Raw genomic sequence first — 6,664 nt, 5'->3', positions numbered from 1 at the left:
AGTTCCTCGTCGTCAGCTGGTCTGAGGTGTCCCCTCCTGAGCAGTGTCATTTCTAGTCTGTCCGAGCATTCACAGCTTTCTAATCATATGACCAGCTCGTTTGTTTTTCTTCATGACAATCTTGAGTGAAGGTGAGCTCTGAAATCACAAATACTGGGCTGCGGAGATACGCTCAGTGGCTAGGAAACCTTGGAATCATCCCAGGAAAAGAGTGGAATATTTTGGTACTGAAAGCAGTGTGAGCTGGGAGTGGAGGGGCATGCCTGTAATCCAAGCACTCGGGAGGCTGAGGCAGGAGAATCACTGTGAGCTTGAAGCCAGTCTGGGCCATATAAGTGAGTTCAAAGCCGGCCTGCACAACACAGTGAGGCCCTGTCTCAAAAGGAAAGCAGTAGGAATGGACCGGGGTTCGATCCGTGGTATGCCATGCCAGACCCGTCCCCAGGGCACACTGTGACAGTGACTGAGATTAGGTGTGGTGGCTTGCCTGTAATCCCAGCTCCCTGTAGACCTTGAACTAAATATAAATAACTAAAGAAATAAATAAAATGTGACCAAGCAATGGCTGTGACTCATCCACATGGCTGACACTGACAAAGGTTCTACAATCTGAGGTACAGGATCTCAAGATAAATCCTGAGGGGATTTCACTGACCTTGTCAGACCCAAAAGCTACAACTCTTGTTGCATAGGTCCTGCTTTACCTTGGTCTTAACCATCCAGCAGAAAAGTATAAAAATGAAATATAAGAAGTAAAGCCATTCTGTTATGTTGAGCTGTGGGGGACTCAGGTCAATAATTTCTGACATTGCCGGTCAAGCGGAAGACCCAACACTATTATGGACTACTGGACTCTTTTAGAATATTTTGCTGAGTTTACACACCTATAATATTCAAATAACGGAACTTAACAAAAAAGGGATACAGATGAATGTCCATTTTGCATCTGTGTATTCAAAGTGATTAGGATAGATATATAGTTACATTCTCTTAATGAATAGAATGATTTGTTCTAATGGTGTTTGAAAATAGGATATCAAGTCCGCATCTTATACAACAATTAAGCACTAGGAAGAATGTATGCAATGTGTTAACTATTTTTTTTATTTTTATTTTTTTTTAATATTTATTTTTAAATTTTATTTGTGTGTGTGGGTGTGTGTGTGTGTGTGTGGCCAGCTCAGCCCACCAGGGGGCGGGGCTGGCTGGCATGTGGTGCTGGGGGATTGAACCGCGGTCCCTGTGCTTTGTTCTAAGTAGGTGCTTTAGACCACTGAGCCATCTCACCAGCCCAATGTATTAACTATTGAAACTGTCCTACCAATTTGGTTTGAAACTGTCTCATTGCTATTTGTTTCTCAATAAAACTATGGAAAAATAAATAAATAAATAAAATGAAAGCACTATGGGTGCATATTTCTCGGGACTGAACTCAGGACCTTGCACTTGCCAGGCAAGTGCTTATTCTACTGAGCTAGCTCCCCAGCCTTGTGTATTTCTTAAGAAATGGAGTAGATACATACACTAATCCTCACTTCCCCCATGGTTTGTGCTCCTCAGTGTCAGATGTTGGATGCAGGGAACCAAATATGGTCCCAAAACATTAAATGGAAGACCCCAGAATAAATCCTAAATTTTTTAACACCTTTATCACAGTATAATAGTATAACTTTTGGAGGTTGTTTGTTTGAGACAGAATCTTGCTGTGTAGTTCAGGCTGGCTTTGAACTCACTATGTAGCCCAGACCTCAAATTCATACAGATCTTTCTGCCTCAACCTCCCTCAGAGGGGCCAAGGAGATGGCTCAGTAGAATAAGCACTTGCCTGGCAAGCACAAGGGCCTGAATTCAATCCCCATTTCTGCCCCCCCCAAAAAAAAACCTCCCTCATGTTGGGGTTCCAGGCATGCACCCCCATACCAGACTATAACAGTTCTGTCAGTTTTTTTTTAATGTATCAGTTATTTAATTAGATCCTTAGTAAGAAATTTAGGGGCTGGTGAGATGGCTCATGGGGCTGGTGAGATGGCTCAGTGGTCTAAAGCACCTACTTAGAACAAGCTCAGCAAAGCACAGGGACCGCGGTTCAATCCCCCAGCACCATATGCCAGCCAGCCCCACCCCCTGGTGGGCTGAGCTGGCCACACACACACACACACACACATAAATAAATTTTAAAAAAAAGAAAAAGAAATTTAGAACACTAATTTATGAGGATAAATTCCATTTGTCAGAGCAAAAACAGATCACAGGTAGTCCCGGAGCTGAGGAATAGCTTTGATTTTTGCTAAAATCTGTGAGTCCACCACTTTGTGATCCACCTTGCACTGCTCTGAAATCTGGTATCGCTCTTCTTCAGTGTCGAAGAGTTCGCCCTCCTGGTGTCTGGGCTTCCGAAGCTTCTTTTTCTTGAAGTAAGCTTCAGTGAGGTGTTTGGGGATTTTCACTTTGCTGATGTCAATTTTTGTAAAGGTGGTAATAACAAATTTCTGGTGTGTTCTTCATAGAGGAACATGATTAAGGCTCAGAGGCCCAGTCACAAGTAGCAAGCCACTGGCCAGCTGCTTCAGGAAGACCACTCTCCTGCCTCTATGATGCCCAGTGAGGATGATCAAGATGGTGCCAGGAGGGATGTTAGCTCCAAGTGTCCTCACATGCTGACTGAAGGGTTTCTTGCCGTGGCTCAAGAGCTTTTGGGGCACATCTTCAGTAGGGTAGTAGCTAGGCATTCGTCCAAGCTTAACTACCTGGGTACCTCCATTATTGTCCCCACTGACTGGTTTTGTGATCATAGCAGGAACTTTCTCCTTTTTCTTCTCAACCTTTGATTTAGCAGCTGTGTACTTTCTCTTGTACAAAGCCTTTCTGGAATACAAAGCAGATCGGGAGTATCTACCAATTCCTCCAATCAGGACAGGATTTCGGCTGCAGTGGGGCTGCTCCTTTTGGATTTTTTTTGCCTTCTTCTTTTTGCCTTACTCTTTTTACCAGTACCACTGGCAGAAGCCTTCCTGGGCTTCAGGTTTCTTCTCTTTAGTGTCTGGCTTCTCAGTTTTCTCACCTGTCATCTTGCAAGAAAGGAAAGAGAACAGTTCTGTTTTAAAATTAGTTACTTTTGTCTATTTCTTACTATGGTTAATTTATAAATTAAATGTTACCCTAAGTGTGTAGGTGTAGCAAAAACATTATATATAGACATAGATGACATATAGATAGCTGGTACAGTGCATGGATTGAGCTATCTCTTGGGGTTTGGGAACATGCAGACTCCCTGAGGAGTCTGGGAGTCATGGGAGACCACTGTGTTTCAAAGGCTATGGATGTGCCGGCCCTGCCCACCCCACCCCACCCCCAGGGGGCGCTGAGATAGGACTGGAGACTGGCGTGGGGGGGTGTGCCCGGAATCCCAGCACCTGGGAGGCTGATAAAACAGGAAGGATGACTACAAATATGATCCGTGCAGTGAGAGCCGGTAGGCCCCGTACTAAATACATTTTTTAAAAAGACTGTAGGAATACAGTTCGACTGGAAGAACACCCCGATCTCCTCTTGCTTGTGCCCACAGAGAATTCTGCAACGTAGAGGGCACTGAACCTCTCGAATTGAAAGACTTTCTACTTTAGCTAGAAAAGATAAGGTAAAAAAAATTAAGACACATCAACTGAGTAATAAGTTCTTCACTTAGTTCTTTTTTTTTTTCTGTATTTTAGGGAAGGGTCTACAGGGTGTTCAGGGTCTCACTAGTAGATCGGACTCACAGCGATTCTCCTCTTTACAGCTTCCCAAGTGCTGGGATTACCGGCGTGCCACATCCAGTCTCAGTTGCCATCTCAGCGTGCCCCGGGGGCGGAGCCGGCCCAGCACACCCGGGGATCGAACCCCCAGCCCCTGCGCCTGCGCCTGCTTGCAGGTGTTTTAATCTGCTGAGCTATTTGGCCGGCCCCTCATTTAGTTCTCAGTAGCATTTTGATGAGTATCTATTTGCGTAGATAACAGAACAAGGGCTTTAAAAACCTGAAAGGATTCATCTAAATCTTCATCCTTCCTCTGAACCGCCTTAGCTGACCCCGTGTCAGGCTGCTGGCCACCCTCCCGTGGCTGCTTTTATAAATCCTTGCGCGGCTTCCCGGGGCTCTTTGTTTAGGAAGGTCATTAGCCATTCCTTGGAGCTCTCCACATTAAATAATGAGGGAATGTGCTGCATCCTAACCACGTGAGAACCATCCGCCCTTCCTCTCCCTTGCTACATTCCACTGTGTGGACGTAGCTTAAAACACTTCATCATCCCCAGAAAGTGCCTCTTAGACGCTATAATGAATATAATGTGACCCATGCAGCTGTGTGCCGCGAAAAGGCTCCCGCAGCGCTTTATTTCATGAGTCCACGTTTGCAGCGCATAATGCTCCTCTTCCTGGTGTGAACCTGGTTCACGTACATAATGCATCTGAACCCCTGGTTTCACTCCCTCTCTCCCTCGTCCAATAAATCAGGCACACAAGCTTAAGTATCACATGGTGTCTCTTACATGAGAAACCCAAAAGAGAATTAATATTTTATGAACGATAAAATTATGAGAGAATTTATAAAACAAAAAAATAATAATAATAATAATACACCAGCACAAACTCTACTTGTCCATTTAAAGTAAATGGACAGGGGCTGGAGAGATGGCTCAGTGGTCTAAGACACCTACTTGGAACAAGCTTGATAAAGCACATGGACCGCGGTTCGATTCCCCCAGCACCACATGCCAGCCAGCCGCGCCCCCTGGTGGGCTGAGCTGGCCACACACACACACACACACACACATAAATAAATAAAATTTAAAAAAAAGATCGGGGCCAGGGAAATGGCTCAGTAGAATAAGCGCTTCCCTGGCAAGCACAAGGACCTGAGTTCACCAAAAAATAAAAAGAAAGAAAAAGAAGAAGAACAAGCTCAGCAAAGCACAGGGACCGCAGTTCAATCCCCCAGCACCACATGCCAGCCAGCCCGCCCCCTGGTGGGCTGAGCTGGCCACACACACACACACACACACACACACACACATAAATAAATAAATAAAATTTTAAAAAAAATTAAAAATATAGTAGCCAGAAAAGGATTATAGCAGGACTGAGGACTGAGTGGTGCGTGCCATAATCCAGCATTTAGGAGGCTGAGGCAAGAGGATCATTGCAAGTTCAAGACCAGCCTGGGCTACAAAGTAAGCTCAAAGCCAGCCTGAAAGCCAGCCTGAAATGCACAGCGAGACCCTGTCTCAAAAAGACAGAAAAGAAAAAAAAGTGAACTATATGGTGGTGCATGCCTATAATCCCAGCACACAGGAAGCTGAGCCCAATTGCCAAAAGACACAAATTGGTTCTCAGTTTTGGACTTCAAAGATGCTCTTTTCTATTCCTTTTCATCCAGGCTCTCAATTCATGTTTGTCTTGAATGGGGGGTGGGGGGAGCCCCAGCTCAACAACAACAACAACAACAACAAAAACAGCCAATATGCACAGCTGTAATCTTCATTTAATTCTCAAATATTTTGATGAGTATCTCTTTGAATATAAAATAGCTGTAATCCCAGCACTCAGGAGGCTGAGGCAGGAGGATCGTCATGTGAGGCCAACCTGGGACACAAAACGAGTTCAAGGCCAGCCTAAGCTGCATAGAGAAACCTTGAACAACAACAACCAAAAAAAAAGTGAATTCCACCTGTAGTTACAGATCCAATAATGCTGGAACTCTAGGAAGCTGAGGCATGGGGGTTACAAGTTCAAACCCAGCCTGGGCTACTTAGTGCATCAGTGAAACCCTATCCAAAAATTAAAATAATAATAATAATAATAAATACAGCTGAAGATGTAGCTCAATGCAAAGGCCCTGGGTTTTAAATCCCAGTACCACCACCCAAAGAAAGTGAAGGTAAGGGCTGGAAGCGCAGCTCCTAGGTAGAGGCAGGGACCATAGGGTCTTTCTCACAAGAGAAGCCCTGGGCTCAATCGGAAGCGCAGCCCAAAAAAGTAGATGGACCATGAATTCTGTGCATGATGCAGTCTACAAAATAACAGCACAAAGTGAGTCCATGTTTTTGGAAGCTAGAACATCCAATGAAATGTCACTACGTGGTTTGTGTGTGTGTGTGTGTGTGTGTGTGTGTGTGTGTGTGATTTGTTTGGTTGTTTTTGTTTTGTTTTGTTTTGTTTTTGGTAGAACCAGGGGTTGAACTCAGGCCCTTGCGCTTCCCAGGCAAGCACTTATTCTCCTGAACCATCTCCCCGGCCTCTACGTGGAATTTGATAGCACGTGCACTGGGTGCCTTGTCAGGATGAAGAGCATCGTACAGCACGCCCAGGAAGCCCGGGGCTGGATAACCCACTCACGTTATCCGTGTGGCTGAGAAGTCCACCCCAAGAGCTTTGCAGTTGCAGAGAAGCCATTTGGCAAGATCCAGCTCTGGCTTTGATCTTAAAATTTCAGAAGATGGGGCCCAGGGAGATAGTTCTGCTGCATAAGAACCTACCTGGCAAGCACAAGGTCCCAAGTTCGAAAATAAAATAAAATAAAATTTCAAAATACTCATAGTGCCAGGGAGATGGCTCAGTGGAATAAGTGCTTCCCTGGCAAGCACAAGGGCCTGAGTTCAATCCCCAGTTCTGAAAAAAAAAAAAAAAAT

General features: G+C 44.9%; 1 pseudogene; it reads right to left on the bottom strand.

Moving 5' to 3' along the window:
- Window positions 1-2,195: 2,195 nt before the first annotated feature.
- Window positions 2,196-3,068, bottom strand: LOC101577693 (annotated as a pseudogene).
- Between the last annotated feature and the right edge of the window lie 3,596 nt (window positions 3,069-6,664).

This window comes from Octodon degus, unplaced genomic scaffold (genome assembly GCF_000260255.1).
Source record: "Octodon degus isolate 3935 unplaced genomic scaffold, OctDeg1.0 scaffold00268, whole genome shotgun sequence".
Taxonomy (NCBI): domain Eukaryota; kingdom Metazoa; phylum Chordata; class Mammalia; order Rodentia; family Octodontidae; genus Octodon; species Octodon degus.
Note: the sequence above shows the minus strand (reverse complement) of the source record. Positions and strands in the feature narration are given on the sequence as shown.